The following is a 17,073-nucleotide window of genomic DNA, read 5'->3' as shown; positions in this document are numbered from 1 at the left end:
GGCCAAGGACATGCAAGGCTGTGGTTATTAAAACTGCATGGTATTGGCACAAGTGCAGGGACACAGACCAGTGGAACAGAACAGAAAATCCAGATATAAAACCATCCTCATATAGCCATCTAATCTTTGACAAAGCAGACAAAAACATACTCTGGGGAAAAGAATCCCTATTCAATAAATGGTGCTGGGAAAACTGGATAGCCACATGTAGAAGCCTGAAACAGGACCCACAGCCTTCACCTCTCACAAAAATCAAATCACGGTGGATAACAGACTTAAACCTTAGGTGTGAAACTATTAGAATTCTAGAAGAAAATGTGGGAAAGACTCTTATAGACATTGGCCTAGGCAAAGAATTTATGAAGACGACCCCAAAGGCAATCACAGCAACAACAAAAATAAATAAATGGGACCTGATTAAATTAAAAAGCTTCTGCACAGCCAAAGAAACAGTGACGAGAGCAAACAGACAACCTACAGAATGGGAAAAAATTTTCGCATGCTACACATCTGATAAAGGACTGATAACTAGAATCTATTTAGAACTCAGGAAAATCAGCAAGAAAAAAAAATCAAACAACCCTATCAAAAAGTGGGCAAAGGACATGAATAGAAATTTCTTGGCCTGGTGCGGTGGCTCATGCCTGTAATCCTAGCACTCTGGGAGGCCGAGGTGGGTGGATTGTTTGAGCTCAGGAGTTTGAGACCAACCTGAGCAAGAGCGAGACCCCATCTCTACTAAAAATAGAAAGAAATTATATGGACAGCTAAAATATATATACAGAAAAATTAGCCAGGCATGGTGGTACATGCCTGTAGTCCCAGCTATTTGGGAGGCTGAGGCAGAAGGATCGCTTGATCCTAGGAGTTTGAGGTTGCTGTGAGCTAGGCTGATGCCATGGCTCTCTAGCCCGGGTGCCAGAATGAGACTCTGTCTCAAAAAAAAAAAAAAAGAAATTTCTCAAAAGAAGACAGAAAAATGGCCAACAAACATATGAAAAAATGCTCAACATTTCTTATCATCAGGGAAATGCAAATCAAAACCACAATGAGATATCACTTAACTCCAGTGAGAATGGCCTTTATCAAAAAGTCCCAAAACAATCAATGTTGGCACGGATGCGGAGAGACAGGAACACTCATACGCTGATGGTGGGACTGCAAACTAGTGCAACCCCTGTGGAAAGCAATATGGAGATACCTTAAACAGATTCAAGTAGACCTACCATTTGATCCAGTAATCCCCTTATTGGGCATCTACCCAAAAGAACAAAAGACATTCTATAAAAAAGACATCTGTACCTGAATGTTTATAGCAGCACAATTCACAATTGCAAAGATGTGGAAACAACCCAAATGCCTATCAATATATGAGTGGATTAGTAAAATATGGTATATGTATACCATGGAGTATTACTCAGCTATAAGAAATAACGGTAATATAGAATCTCTTATGTTCTCCTGGATGGAGCTGGAACCCATTCTACTAAATGGAGTATCCCAAGAATGGAAAAATAAGCACCACATGTACTCACCATCAGATTGGTTTCCCTGATCATCACCTAAGTGCACATTTGGGAATAACACCAATTGGGTGTCAGGCAGATGTGGGGCAGGGAGGGGATGGGTGTATACCTAACATAATGAGTGCAATGTGCACCATCTGGGGAATGGACACGCTTGAAGCTCTGACTCGGGGGGTAGGGGGGCATGGGCAATATACATAACCTAAACTTTTGTACCCCCATAATATGTTGAAATAATAAAAAAAAAAAAGAACTGCAAAGAAAAAAAAAAAGACAGACTAACGGCCAAGAAACATGAAAAAATGCTCGACATCACTAATCATCAGGGAAATACAAGTCAAAACCACAATGAGATATTACTTTTCTCCAATGAGAATGGCCTTTATCAAAAAGTCCCAAAACAAAAAATGGTTGACATGGATGCAGAGAGATAGGAACACTCATACACTGCCGGTGGGACTCAAATTAGTACAACTTCTGTGGAAAGTAATATGGAGATACCTCAAAGAGCTACAAGTAGAACTACCATTTGATGCGGCAATCCCATTACTGGGCATCTACCCCAAAGAGCAAAAGACATTCTATAAAAAAGACATCTGCACTAGAATGTTTATAGCAGCAAAATTCACAATTGCAAAGATGTGGAAACAACCCAAGTGCCCATCAATACATGAGTAGATTAATAAAACATGGTATATGTATACCATGGAATTCTACTCAGCCACAAAAAACGATGGTGATCTAGCACCTCTTGTGTTATCCTGGGTAGAGCTGGAACCCATTCTAACTAAGTGAAGTATCACAAGAGTGGAAAAACAAGCACCATGTGCTCACCATCAAATTGGTATTAACTGATCAACACTTAAGTGCACATATGGTAATAACATCCATCAGGTGTTAGGCAGATGGGAGGGGGAGAGGGGATGGATATAGACACACCTAATGGGTGCGGTGCACACCATCTGGGAGATGGACACGCCTGAAGCTCTTACATGGGTGGGACAAAGGCAGTATATGTAACCTAAACATTTGTACCCCCATAATATGATGAAGAAATAAAATAAAAGTGCAAGATGGCACACCTTGGTCACACACATGGTATGATCTGTACAATTTCAAAAGAATAGTGATGCACAGTAATGTTGGATTCCTTTTGCATGTATGAATTTGCCACTCATGACCCTTACATAGGAATCATCATATCTGGATTAAAAAGACATTTGACTTAGTCTAGGGCTCAAATCCCATGCATTACTTAGCATCTGTGTCCTTAGGCAAATTAACGTAATCTCTCTGAGCGTGGTTTTCTCATCTGGTAAGATTAGTAACAGCCTCATACATTAAGGATTAAATGTGCAAAGGCAGTGACTGGCAAATTGTAGATACTCAATAAACATGTCTTCTATTATCCTGCATCTCCAAGATGTACATGCTCTTCTGCTGTTTTCCAGGGCAGAGTCCTGACGTATTAATAGCAGAGTGGGATGAGAGAGTCAGAATGTGCTCTCTACTTTGCTTAATATCAGTCAGGTGCTTTTAACCCTTTGCTATATATTTTAGAATAGTGACTTGCAAACTTGAGCTTGCATAGGAATCACCTGGAGGATGTTAAAACACGGGTCACTTGGCTGAATCCCCAGGATCTGGGATTTTAAGCAGGTATGGGCTAGAGACTTAGCATTTAAATTTTCTACAAGTTCCCAGGTGATGCTTTAGAAGCAGGGCTTAAGAAGAATAGGGTTAACAGGAAAATAGCCATTAGTTTTAAAAGAACTAGAAACTAAGGTGCATGTCCAAATACCTGAGTATTATTTGGACAGGTTAAAACTGGCCACAGAGCACCTTGCAGAGGGGAACCGGTTTAAATCCTAGCTAGAGAGTGTTCAGTTAGATGAAAAAGAACTTTTCTTTTTACTAAAAAGATGATTTAGAGCCCCCTTGGCATGAAACTTTCTGCCACTTGACTATTTTAAATTCCTGTGTTACCCACCTAGATGGAGCTGGACCTCCGTTACCACCATTAAGTGAGACTAGCTGCCAACTTAGAAGGGGTGACCTAGGAACTCTGAGGGGGCTGACAATGTGGAGGCCAGTGCTGCTGAGGAAAGGAGAGCCTGGGGTGGCAGTTGAAGAGCCCCTGGGCTGGGCCACAGGGGCCACAGGAGTGTGGGTGGGGGTACAGAGATCAGGAGATTTGGTTCGAGGCTGAGAGTGTGTAATTCAAGTCACTGACTTCCAAATTCAGCCTAGCCTACTCACTCCGATCTTCAAGAACCTATCAAACCTCAAAGTTACTAGACAAGCAGATTCCGAGATGTGCCCTCATACCTGGTTCACGTTGTTACGAGATCTTTACTTCAGTGTTCACGCTGCACAATTGCCCATTTTCCCTGCTCCCATCCAGAGAGAAGAGGACAGAAGGAAAGGGTTGCTTAGCCTTTATATAAGCTGTGGCTCAAAGACTTGAAGGCACTGGCTGTCTTTTCTGAGAAGATAATTATAGACTTGGGGCTTTTTTTCCTAGTGTCTTGGTCCCCTTTGTGGCTCCCCTCTGTGGATCCTCCCCTCTCCCAGGCCTGTGCTCCCTGGATTCCTTGTCAGATTCTGCCCTTCCGGTCCTCCATCCTTTCAAATCTAGCATCTTTCATCAAGCCTTTGTGCATCTGAGTCATCACACCTGAGACCCAAGAGAGCCTTTCGCCTTCCCTTCTCTCATTACACCCCTTTAGTCCTGTGAACAGGCGTCTCTCAAATTTCCTTTTGTTACTTAAATGAGCACATCTCATTATGCCTCTTAATCAGCTCCTCTGCCAGGCACGGCCCCGCCTTTAAATGTACGTAGCTTATTTTACCCTTCCATGTGTACCTCTCATGACCCATCTTCAACACAAATGATCTCAAAGACAAAATACCCTAAGCTCCTGGTACCTTACTCTGTATCTTTAGATAAATGTATTCCTTCAGGGATCTCATCATATGTTCTGTTGATGCATCTACAATTCCTTTTCCTTACCCAAAGTGCTGTGTTCTTTTAAATGGGCCAATCTCTCTACACATTTTTTAGACCTTGTTAGTGCACCCCTGAATCTCTAATGAGCTCACGCAGTCACACCATTCCCACGCATTGCTGTAATTCAGCGTTTAAGAAAAGCATCACAAAATGGCTATCTGCCAGTAAAATCCAATTCCCTTTGCAAGAGTATAAATGTCTCAGGAGAGTATGAGTTCTCCCCTGGGGCAACGACACCCCCACTCCCTATTGCCTTAAGTACTCCCAGCTCACTGCATACAGCTAGGTAACTTGTCTGGTAAGTGCACATTTGAGCTGGTATCCCCTGGGTCCCATCACCAAACCCAAGGAAGACATTTCCTTCCCCAAACCTCACCCCCATCAGACACACACCCACCGTCACCTACCCTGTGTTCCTAGGACTGAAAGCACTTAGGAAATCCATTTAAGAAGGGAGTTTTATTCAAACAGCAAACAAAAGTTGCTTGGAGGTGGTCCCTTTAGTTTAGTCTCAGTGAAGAGTTAGGATGGATTTGTAACTGACCTAGTAATTTTTCCAAAGAGCTTAAGGGTATTTGAAAACAATTACTTCTCATAAGAAGCTTAAATATTGCTCTGCAATCTTAAAGCAATGAATATGCTTAGCAAACTTTTTTTTTTAAGTTGGCACAAAGATAAACTCAGCCCAATGTAGGTACATTTCAAATTAATGAGGCTATGCCTATTAAAACATGCACCAAATTGCAATCAGCTTAATATAAAAGACACCAGCTGGAGCAGGAGCTAAGACTTCATTGACAGGCACTGGGAACAAGCAATTCTACTCAAGAAAAGACCTGGTGTGGGGAGGGGTAGGGAAGCAGCAGGTATGGGGTCACTGCTCTCCATCTGTAAATATTTGGCAAACCATGGAGTGAAAGAGAAATCGGCCTTGATCTTTGTGGTCCTAGAGGCAAAACTGGGACCAGTGGATGCAAGTTACAGGGAACAGGTTTTGTCTCCAAGGTAGTTGATCAATTGGGATTATGTGGTCTTCCAAGCTTGAAGTCAAGAACCAGCCTAGGAGCCACTTTGCAAGCATGCCCTCCCCTCACCTTTTTCTTTTTAGTGGATTCTTACACTCTGTAAATAAACTTGGAGTCATGAATCACAGAATCGAGATGGAAAGGGATCTTTACAATTATGCAGTTCTACCTCCTAGCCCAGGATTCAATCTCTTCACTGTGCCACATATCCAGCCACCTGTGTTTGGGCACATCAAGTGATGGGGAACTCACTACTTCCTGAGGCTGGACATTTTATCCTTCAACTTCTAAGTCCTTCCTATTATCAAGGGGAAATCCATTTTCCTGTAAGTTTTACAACTACCTCCAGTCCTATCACTTCACATTATACAAATATAAATTTCTCTTGCCAGTAATCATTAATATCTTAGAAAATGTCAGGTGTTCCCAATGTTATTTCTTCCCCTGGATAAACATTCTCTATTCTCTCAACTTTTCCTCATGTGTCATGGTTTCCAGTCTCTCTCTCACTACAATATAATCATATATAATAGGTACCAAGGATACAGTTGTGTTATATGCATTAGCCCATTGAGTTCTCACAAGAGCCCTGTGGGGGTGGGTGCTATTAATGCTCCCATTTTACAGACCAAGAAACAGGCCTAGAGAGGTCAAATAATTGTTTGCAGTAAAACAGCTGATACATGGTAGAGCTGGTATTCAAACACGGGCCTCCAATTTGAGCCAATATTTAATCTGTATTTTCTCATCATTGGTCCCAGCCTACTGGTTGGTCCCCTGCATGGAGCCTTGTCCAAGGGACCCAGAGCACCATTGGCACTGAGTCATAAATGGGGTAGGGGAACAGGAAACAGGTTAAGGAAAGTGTACCTTAAGGCTATACCTGAAGATAAAAGATGCTTTGAGAAGCCCAAGCCAGTAGCTCTCAGACTTGAGAATGCATTAGCATCACCGAGAGAGGTTGTTTAAATTCCTATTTCTGGACTCCAGGCTGAGACATTTGGTATTAATAGGTCCAGGCTGGAGCCATAGAGTCTAGTGTTTATGACACGGGTAGTTACTGAACCAACCGCTCTTTGAGAAACTCTGGCCTGAGCTTTCCAAAGCCCTTGGCCAGCTCTCCTGAGCCAGGGAGCAGCATGTTAAGGTGAGGTGTAATAGGTAAAGGTGTTGTTGGGCTTGAGATACCTAGATGTTTTGCCACTTCTCAGTGGGTGAGGAATGCCCGGCCAGAATGGCATTCTCATGAGAAATGGGCAGAAGGACTTTTACTCAGTGGCTGGTAATTATCAGCCTCACCCCACATTACACCTGAGTTTTCCTTTTTTAACTAAGAAGCATTTGCTTAGTGGAAGCCAATTAAAATCTTTGTTTCAAAACCAACTTCTAAATATTGTACATAACACTCTTCTCTCCTTAGTACAAACTGTAACAATGTTAATTTTACATTCTGGTCTAATCAGATCTCATTATTGATGTTGCTGTAATACCCTGCTGCTAGTTCTGTATCATCTGTGAGCAGGTCGGAGTGAGTCATGGATTTCAAAGTTGGTTCCTGTTTTCATCAAAGACAGAGAAGATTTCCAGTTTATACCTCTAAACCCATCTGTTGAAAAACTGTGCCCAAGGTCCTTGCAGTCTGCTTGCTAAGCAACAGAGGAACAAAACAAGCCTAGCTCCCAGGTGTAAACCCCAGCAAAAGCTCAAAAGCCTCCTGATTGCCTGTTAAGGCTCTATAGAAGGGCACCTGGGAGTCAGCACTCCTGGTCAAGCCCTTTTCCTGTAACCAGTGTTCTAGTTACCTAAGGCCACTTAAACTACTTCATAATCAGTTGCTTAAAACAACCACCATGTTATTATATTATATATCGTTTCACAGGTCAGGAATTCAGGCAGGGCTCAGCTGAGTGATTCTTCTGCTCCATGTGGCATTCAGGGGGTCACTCAGTGGTATTCAGCCGGTAGCTGGGCTGGTTTGGGGAGTCCAAGATAGCTTCCACTTACATTCTTGGCACCTTGGTAGGGATGGTGGAGGGCTGAGCTCAGCTGGGCCCCTTCCCCTCTCCGTACAGCCTCAAAGCCCTCTCCATTCACTCTTTCTAGCTGGGTAGCTGAATTTTCAACATGGTGCTCAGGTCCAAAAGACCAAAGTGGAATTTGCTAGTCTTCTTAAAAAACTAGGTCTAGGCCAGGCACGGTGCCTCATGCCTGTAATCTCAGCACTTTAAGTGAGAGGATCATTTGAGGCCAGGAGTTTGAGACCAGCCTGAACAACACAGTGAGATCATCATCTCTACAAAAAGTAGAAAAATTAGCCAGGGATGGTGGGACGTGCCTGCAGTCTCAGTTATTTGGGAGGCTGAAGCTAATCCTGCTTGAGCCCAGGAGTTTGAGGTTGCAGTGAACTATGATTGCAGCACTGCACTCCAGCCTAGGTGATAGAGTGAGACCCTGTCTCAAAAAAGAAAAAAAGAAAAAAGGGGAAAAAAAGCTAGGAAAAGAAGAAGAAGAAAAAAAAAAACCTAGGTCCAGAAGTGTCCAGAAACATCAGAGTGTCACTTCCTTATACTTTGTCAAGCCAGAGTCAAGGAAAGGGGAAATGGACCCCATCCCTCAGGAAGGGGCTTGTCAAAGAATCTGCACCACCTCTAATCTGCCACAGCCAGTCTTTCTCCTCCAGTCCCCAGTGCAATGAGCCCCATTCTCTCACAGACTCCTACAATCCTCCCTCAGGATCAGAATACCAGAAGTTTCATGTGAGCCATAAGAAACACAGTTAAATACTAATTTCACCTGAGGGCAGCACCCCATCCCTCAGGCGGCCTTAGGGACAAGGACAGGCCTTTCGAACATCTGTGCTGGACAGTGAGGCCCTGCTGCTCCTCACTCCTCCCCCTTCTAGCCTGTGTGTCTGAGAATCACCAGCTGATAATTCCCTTCTGTTTTTCTCATCAGCTCGGCCTATGGTTTGCCGTCAGAAGAAACTGATGATTGTTGCCAGTCCCAAGAAGGTCTGATACAGTGTGACCTCCAGGCTCACCTGGCCCAGTCAAGGCCAAAGACCAAAAAAGAGCCATCATCTCGTTCGTAAGAATACAAGGTTTGCTATATATTTGGGGCAGCCCTATGACCTCCAGAAGAGGTCATCTCAGTGCTAGCAGAAAGACAGGAGGTGCTGGTGGGCAGTGGTCCGGGGAAGCCCCAGCCAGCGCGGTGTAAAGCTGGGAGTCAGCCGCCGAAGTGGCAAAGGAATGTTCCCAAGCTTCCTCCTCTGCAGCACCAATGACAGCTGCACTTCTGTTGCCAGGGAAGTGATGCACCAGAATTCAAGTTTGCAGGGCCATGACACCCTCTGCCTGTCACCTAGAGGTACTGAGAGGCAGCCTGGCCCTCTGTGCCTTGAGACTGGGTATGAGCTCAGTACAGGAGACCTGTCAGCTTAATCCCCTCAGCATCTCCTTCCTGTGAGCCTTGTGCTCAGCCACAAGCCCTGCCAGCCAGCTGGATCCAAATCCTTAACTCACCAGGGAACTGGCTATAGCAGGAAGTGAATCGGGAAAAGACACAACCATGATCCAATCTGCAGGCTGCAGTGAGCATCTCCCGGTGTCACTGTGACCCTCTAAGACAGATGCTGCTCTGAGGCGGAAGGGACATCCTCATGTGTGAATGCCCCTCAATTTTCCGGCCATGTCCAGCCAGTCTCTGCTTCCCCAGGTCCTGTGCTGTACAGTGGCTGAGCCTCACTTCACAGGGGTGATGTTGCCCACTGCCCCGGGCTAGGGACAGCCTCCCCAGGGACTTCTCTACCCCTCCCCTTTGGTTGGCTGTTCTGCAGCCTAGTGGTGGGAAGGGGTCTGCATGGAGAAACCAGACAGGGGCCAAGCAGCGTTTTCCTTTCTCAAAAGGCAGGGAGACCCCAATCATTACCCTCTCCCTGAAGGCAAAGGGAAATACTTGCACTCAATGTAGTAAGGGCTGCAAAGTACACAAAAACATAATGTTTTAAATATAATGATTACCTGAGTGTTCATAACCTGCAAAAAATGTACTCAGTCGAGAGGAGAGGCAGCTCCCAGTGTTGGAAAGTTCTTTTGCACCAAATCAAAATCTGCCTATCTCTAACTTCTACCTCATAGTAGCAAGAGGTAAACTTTATTAAGCACTTACCATGTGTCTGGCGCTTTGCGCAGAACTTCACAGCTGTCATCCTGTCCTGGGGTGACTCTGGGAGCTCAGTTGTACCAGCCGCGGCATTTTACAGCTGAGGACGCCAAGGTTGAGAAGAGCTGAGGAGGTTGGCAGCTCGTGCAGCGGGAGCGAATGCAGGTGTGCTGGATCCAGTGCCCTGGGCCACCGTGAGCCTATCGGGCCGGCTCCATTCCCTGTCCCCTGAGGCAGCCCTTCGCTGCTTGGAGGTGGCCGCCTTATCGTCTCCATATACCAGTCTTTCCCCCAGACCAAGCATCCTTGGGCTTTGCACTGCTGCTACCTGCCCTCACCTCTGTCCCCTCGCCATCCCGGTCACGTTTGTCTGGGTTCCTTTCAAAGGCAGACAGGCAGAAATGAGCACAGCGCCCCAGCACGGGTTCCCACTGCTCCAATTCCGGATCCAACATCCTTATGATGCAGACTGAGGGTGCCCTGTGATTTCTGGCGTCCTTGCCAGGTGAGCTCAGAGGCGATCCCAACACCCGAGATGTTGCCACGTGCCGTGTGTTAGGGTCCTCCTTCTCCATTCAAAGCAGGAGATGGGAAGAAGGCTTGGCACTTATCTCGGTTAAATTTCATCTTATAACTTACTGGCCCATTCAGTCTGTGCAGTGGTTGAACAGCGTCATCCTGTGACTTAGCACAAAACACGTTAGACGTAAACGTGAGTTCCACACCGCAGGGAGGATCCCGGTAACCCTGCCGACTGCCGCGTGGCCACCACCCACCACTGTCCGGACTGGGGCCCGTGGCTTTAGACAGGCCTTCTCGGGAAGTGTCACTCAGCCACCTGCGGATCTCGCACCTACTCGCAGCGCCTCTTCACGCTTCTCCTTCCAGCGTCCCTCCCGGCTCCTTGGATCAGCGCTGTCAGTGCGGGACCCTCCCGGCTTCGAGGGAGGCTTGTGGCATCCAGGTGGAAGCTGCGGGGCGAAGCCTCCGTGGTGCCGTGGAGGGAGTAAGTGCAGGGAGCGAGCGGGGCCTTGAAAAATAACCAGGTGGCCCCAGTGAAGAACGCGGGAGAGAGAGTGGAAGAACTATTAGTGCCCATCTCGAGAAACTCACGCACCTGCCCTGTGAAATCTGCCGAGAGCACGAGCAGGAAGTGCACAGACTTCCGCCTCCTCAATACAAGGGCGAGAATAAGAAAACCTGCATGGCCGCCCCAGGGCTTCCAGGGCAGGGGGCAGAGAAAGGAGGCCGCTCTGCCCTCCCCGACTTCTTTCCCTGCGTTTTGCTCAGGAGGCGTTTCATCCCCGGTTCGGTGCGTTGCTCTGCTTGCAGTCAGCCTCTCTTTGGAAATAATGTTACTCTGGCACACAGTACAGGGGCGCCTCACTTTGACAGTACCTCGTTAAAAAGCAGGCGTTATCAGACAGCTGGCTAAGGAGTTGATTAGCTTCATTGCCAAAAAGTGCTTCTAACAAGCAATGAATGCGCTCAGGGCTCTCAGAAAGGCCCTCTGACACCGTCCTGCTCGCCCACGGATTAACCCGAGGGAAGAGGCAGCGATCGATCGAGTTCCAGCCGAGAGGAAGAACTGTCCGGGGCAAAACAATCCAAAAGGAAAGTCAAGTCCCTTTGATATTATACTGTGAGTCTCTGAAAAGTAAAGGACAAAAGCTGTATTTCCGTTTGATTATTAGGTGGGCACATCAGGGTGACACAAATCATGAATTTGTAAGAAAACCGCAGTGGGCCCCGTCTCCGATCCCTTGGGAGGCAACCACATAAGTCAGTCTGCATTTTCCGTGTCCCAACTCGCACGGGAGGTGCCAGAAGCGCTTGCGCAGCGCCTGTGCCGCAACAGCGGGCCGCTGGCTCCCTCTGCCGTCCGCGTCCCGACTTGCCTTCTCGCGCGGAGGGCCCTTTCGGTGCCGCGAGACGCGCTGAAGGCAAGAAGGCTGGGCTCGGAACGGGGCTCTCCCGGACCCGGAGAGCCCCTAGTTTGATGTGCGCAGGACCCTAGCCCTGCCAGTGTCTGAGCTCTCGGGTGGGGCTGGGAGTAACCATCCGTTGACCAGGTGATCCCCCCTATCCCAGGGCTCAATTTCTTTCAAAGACTTTTCTGGCTACCTGGGGTGGGGGTTGAAGAGGGAGTCTCTGGGGGCAAAAGGATCCTTAGAGAACTGAGCAGATGACAATGGCTTTGCTTAAACCTGGAAGGTCGTTCAGAGGAAAGAGAACTTCTGTTGATGGTTTGTATTGTCTTCTGCCCAGAATCTTCATTTTCCTCTCCTGAGACTGATGGCAAAACTTCCCACCACCTACATAACCTCCCTCCACTGCACTCTACCCAGGGCGGCAGAGTGAGACTCTGTCTCAACAGAAACAAACAAGGCAACTGAACACCCCTCCTCACAACCCCCACTTCCTAAAAAAATTTTTTTAAATAAAGATTAAGAAGAAATTATAAAAAAATAAACAGAAAATATGGCATTGATGCTCTGAAAAGAAAGCTGAAAAGAGAAAAAAGGTAGAAAATCTTCAGAGAAATGGACTGCATAAATTTTTTAATAACTGGAAACACCAAAAGTGAGCAGGCTTGCATATCAAAAGTCCCTCATGCCATGATTAAAACTGTCAAAGGCAGGCTGGATAAACAGCCAAAAGTCAGGGTATTTAACAAAGACAAGGAAATAGGTGTGAAGGCTTGAATTAATCATATTACGTGTCCAATATTTAGCCAAGTATAATGATGCCTTTGGTAATAACAGCACAATATTTACAGAAAACAAATAATTTTAAAGTTTAGTAGAAATGATTTTGAAATTTGATGCTAGAATGGCTGAAACATGTAAGCTGGATAAGAATTAAAGAAATAATCCCTCTCCAGGATGGAGAATTCAAAACGAGATTGTTAGTTTATGAGTAATAAAGTGAGGAAAGAAACCCTACATATAATATATCCAAATCAGATTTTACTAGGGATAAAAGTCATACTGACTGTCTAACATTTATTATATATATCATTGAGCTATCAGCAGAAAACAAGGAAGTTAAAATTAATCTTTTTAATTGGCTTTATAAATATTGTATTAATAAAAAAATATTTTAAAGTGAAGAACTGAAAAAAAAAATCTCAATTTTTGGCATTGATTTAAAGCAGAAGTTTTTATGTAAAGGGCTAGATTGTCAGTATTTTAGTCTTTACAGACTGGACTGGGCCCTTCCAGTCCTTTTAGCTATTTCAGGCATAAAGGAGAGCTCCCGGGATTATACCGAGGTCAGCCTGTCCCAGACAGAAAATTTCAGGAAATGCTGAAAAGATCACAGGAGCCCCAGCCCAGGATGCTGGCAGGGTTCCTGTTTACAAATGTGCCATGCTAAGGGCTTCTGTCGACTTAGAGACCCCAATCTCAATTTCTCAACATCCTGTTTACTGCCTGCCCCTAGAAGAACAAATTAGACATGCCTGTGGCGCATGATATTTCATAATCTCTTATTGATGTTGCACATTTTCTTTGTGAATATGTTAGGACTTCCGTCATTTAATTGGATTCCCATATCTTCTAAGAGATCCAGCCTATTTGACTAACCAAGTCAAGCCTTTACATTGCAAATTCAGTGTTGAAGAAATTTCTTGGTTCTTTTAGGTTTCTTTCTGTGATCCAATTCATCGCCTTCATATTTCTGCAGGAAGGAACATGAAAAGAAAAAGAAAAAAGCCCTCACAGCCTCATAGGGGTTTCTATCCTGCTGACATCCCAAAGAAACCAGACGGCAGAGTTACAGGTAAAAGTTTAAAAGTTGTGACTCTGTTTTGTTGTATGTTCAAAAACAGTTCCATTATTTCACTAATAATACATGCAAAGTCTCCTCTGAAGTTATGGAATAGGGTACATGTGCTCTCCATTTTTGTTTTTCTGGGCTGGGATCGGACAGAGAACTTCAGAGAACAAAGGCAGAAACCAGCCGTCTCTTGAAGTTTGCTGCTGGTCTCCTAGCAACCGGTTTCTTGTTGGAGGCACAACTGAGCTGTGTGGGGACTCGGAACACTGGAAAGGGGCACGGATTCATTTTCCCACTGGATAATTAAGTTGTTTTTCATTACTGTAATAGCAACACTCCGTTTAAGCAGCAGTGAAGGAAAGCAGGAAGTTTCCAGATAGAGCTTTTCTGAGTTACTGGATCTGCTTTTGTTACAAGAGAAGGTGTGAGAGGCGACGGTTGGTTTCTGGCACGTGGGAGCCTTGTCAGGGCCCACTGGGCCAGGCAGGCTGCAGCTGAGGGAGGTGGACAGGTGAGGCACTGGGGAGCGGAGTTGGGACTAGAGGAAAGCACCTGGGTGAATATGTAAGGAGGGATCCATAATCCAGATTCTCAGCCACCAGGCCCAGGCTCTTTGAGAACGGCTACCAGATCTGACTTACTTTTATTTCCTCACTTTGCCTAACACAGCACAAACCACCCTTTACAAATCAGTCAGGGGGTGCAAGGCGGGAACTGTGGCAAGAGCCTAAAACTCTACGAAGGCACAGGCCTTGCTGAAAATAATAATAATCGGCCACTGTCCCCTGTTTGCTTCTCTATAATTGCTACTCTGGAGTCACATAGCTGGTGGTCATAAAAATTCTTAACTTTCTCCGCAGATAACATCACCTTTTCGAAACCTAAAGGTAGCTTCTGAGATATCTTCCGGTCTACATTCCAGGGGATTGGCTGACCCACCCAGAGGGGCAGCCCGTCCCAAGAAACTGACTCAGCTGGAATCGTGACCCCAACCCAGGAACTGACTCGACACAAGAAGATGATTTCTACACCCCCATAATTTGGCCCTGAACCTAACCAATTGGCAAACCCAATTGCCTAATCCTTTGCCTGCCAAACTATCTTTAAAAACCCTATCTCCCAAATTCTCGGGGAGGTGGACTTGAGGAATTCCTCCCATCTCCTCGCTTAGTGCTTTGCAGAATTAAACCGTTTCTCTGTTGCAACCCTAGCTGTCTCAGTGTATTGGCTCTTCTCTGTGCAGCGGGCAATACAACGCGGTTGGGTGATGACAGCACCTGGCGTATCGTAGGTATTCAATATTTGTTTAAGGAAGGGATTCTGGAATTTCGCTGAATATTACTATGTGAGAATCACTGATGTTTGCAAATAAGTCTGTGCTCTGCAGCTGTTTTCAATATCAGGTTCATCTTTATTAATTTAGAGTAAGCAGGAATGGGCTATTTACAAAGTTTAATTCTTATCAATTTTTTTCTCTGTGTCACTATTTAAAATTTTTTTTAATCCAGGGTGCAGCAAAAAAACAAAAAAAAATTTTACCTTTCTGAATGAAAATTTTCATACATATATAAATATATAATTTTATTATGCATATATCTCTGCTCTTTGAAATATAGTATTTTGAGCATAGTGTGATCTTTCAAAGGACAATGACTCAGGATAGGAATTCTGTTTCTACAGAACAGGAAACCTACAAATGCCTATTGAGATGTAAGTTTCTTTGCACCTGTGTTAAGTTACTGCTGTGATTTTCAAGTTCAGGGTTTTCTATCTTCTCCCTTCCTTTTATTTGATACTTATCACATCTGACAGGGGCTTACCTCCAACATCCAGTTAGCTGCTTCTAGTTTTGTGTTGGCTAGGAAACCAGGTAGTTGGGACTGTCATGACTGTGTGTTAAAAAGAAGAGTGAAAAGATTCCAAGTGAGAAGCTGAGAATGGCTGAGCTTTAGAGTATAGCCACACTCATTGCCCACTCTGCTGGGTGATTTCTGTGTCTGTCACCCCTCAACCCCCCAGATCCCTCACGGGTGCTGGGGAGGTGTACAAGAGAAAGGGAAAACCCTGCCTGCATTTCTAAATAGCTTTACTGAGATATAATCCACATACCATATAATTCATCCCTTTAAAGTATAAGATTCAATGGATTTTAGTATACTCATAGGTATGTGTAGCCATCACCAGAGTAAACTTTAGAACACTGTTATCACCTCAAAAAAAAAAAAAAAACTCCAAATCCTTTACCTACTATCTATCCATTTATCCCTCTGCCCCCATCCATAAGCAACCACTAATCTACTTTCTGTCTCTATAAAGTTGCCTATTCTGGACATTTCATATGAACAGAATCATGTAATATGTGGTCACTGGCAACTTGGATGGGTGATCCTGGTTGAGGGTCTTTCATGAAGTTGTAGTCAAGATGTTGGTGGGACTACAGTTGTCTGAAGACTAGACTGAGCCAGAGGCTTCACTTCCAAGATGATTCCCTCACATGACCATTGGCAAAGGCCTCAGCTCCTCACCATGTGGCCCTCTCCATAGTGCTGCTTGAGTGTCCTCATGATATGGCATATCGCTCCACCCAGAGCAAGTGACACAGGATAGAGTAAGAAGAAACTGTAATATATTTTACAAGCTAGTTCACAAGTCACACATCATCATTTTCCCCATATTCTATTTGCTAGATGTGAATCACTAAATCCACACTCACAAGGTGAGGAATAGGCTCTACCTCTTGAAGGGAAGAGAATCAAAGAATATGTGGACATGTTTTAAAACTACCCCAGCAATATTGCTGGATTAAAGATCAATGAAAGATGCTATTTCTTTATAATAGTAATAATTAACTAGAAAATATAAGAACAACAACACACTATTCACCATAGTATCAAAAATAAAATGGATCAAAGAATTAACTTAACCAAGAATATCCAGTCCTTTATAAAGGATACAAAAAAAGATTTGATAAGTGGAGAGAGACTCCATGTTCTAGGATAGGACAACATATTATAAACATGTCATTCCCTCCCCACTCCAATTATCTAAACATTTAATATTCTCACAATGAAGATCTGATTTTTAGCTGTTTGAGGATTTTATTAAGCTTTTTGTTAAAATTTATAAGGAAAAAGTTGAAGTCTATAAATAGCTAAGATAATTTTAATTAGCATACACAGGGGCATTTTCCCTATCAAATATAAAGTGTATCACAGAGTTAAGACAAAAACAGTGTGGTATTGGCACAAGAACAGCCACATGGTCTAAAAGGACAGAATAGAAAGCTCAGAAAGAAATACCCAAATGTATATGAGAACTTATCATAAGGTAACTTATGCCACAAATTAATGAGGACTGGTTGGCTTGTCTGAAAAATGGTGCTTGGAAAAGTGACCACTAAATGGTTAAAAGTACAACTGGATGCCTACCTAGCATCACAGATAAAGATAGACTCAAGACAGAAGAAAGAACTAAATATAAAACATGAAATAACTAAATATAAAAGGTTAGTATTAAAGAACTAAAAAATAAAAGAAGTATAAAAATTTAAACTATAGAGTTAATAGGA

At 44.3% G+C, this 17,073-nt stretch overlaps 1 long non-coding RNA gene across 1 annotated transcript; it reads left to right on the top strand.

Moving 5' to 3' along the window:
• The first annotated feature begins 13,303 nt into the window (after positions 1 to 13,303).
• LOC123640234 lies at positions 13,304 to 14,715 on the top strand. The gene is made up of 2 exons (XR_006735934.1): positions 13,304 to 13,508; positions 14,366 to 14,715. It is a non-coding gene; the product is annotated as an uncharacterized LOC123640234 (long non-coding RNA).
• The last annotated feature ends 2,358 nt before the right edge of the window (positions 14,716 to 17,073 follow it).

Source organism: Lemur catta, chromosome 1, assembly GCF_020740605.2.
Source record: "Lemur catta isolate mLemCat1 chromosome 1, mLemCat1.pri, whole genome shotgun sequence".
Classification (NCBI taxonomy): Eukaryota; Metazoa; Chordata; class Mammalia; order Primates; family Lemuridae; genus Lemur; species Lemur catta.
Note: the sequence above shows the minus strand (reverse complement) of the source record. Positions and strands in the feature narration are given on the sequence as shown.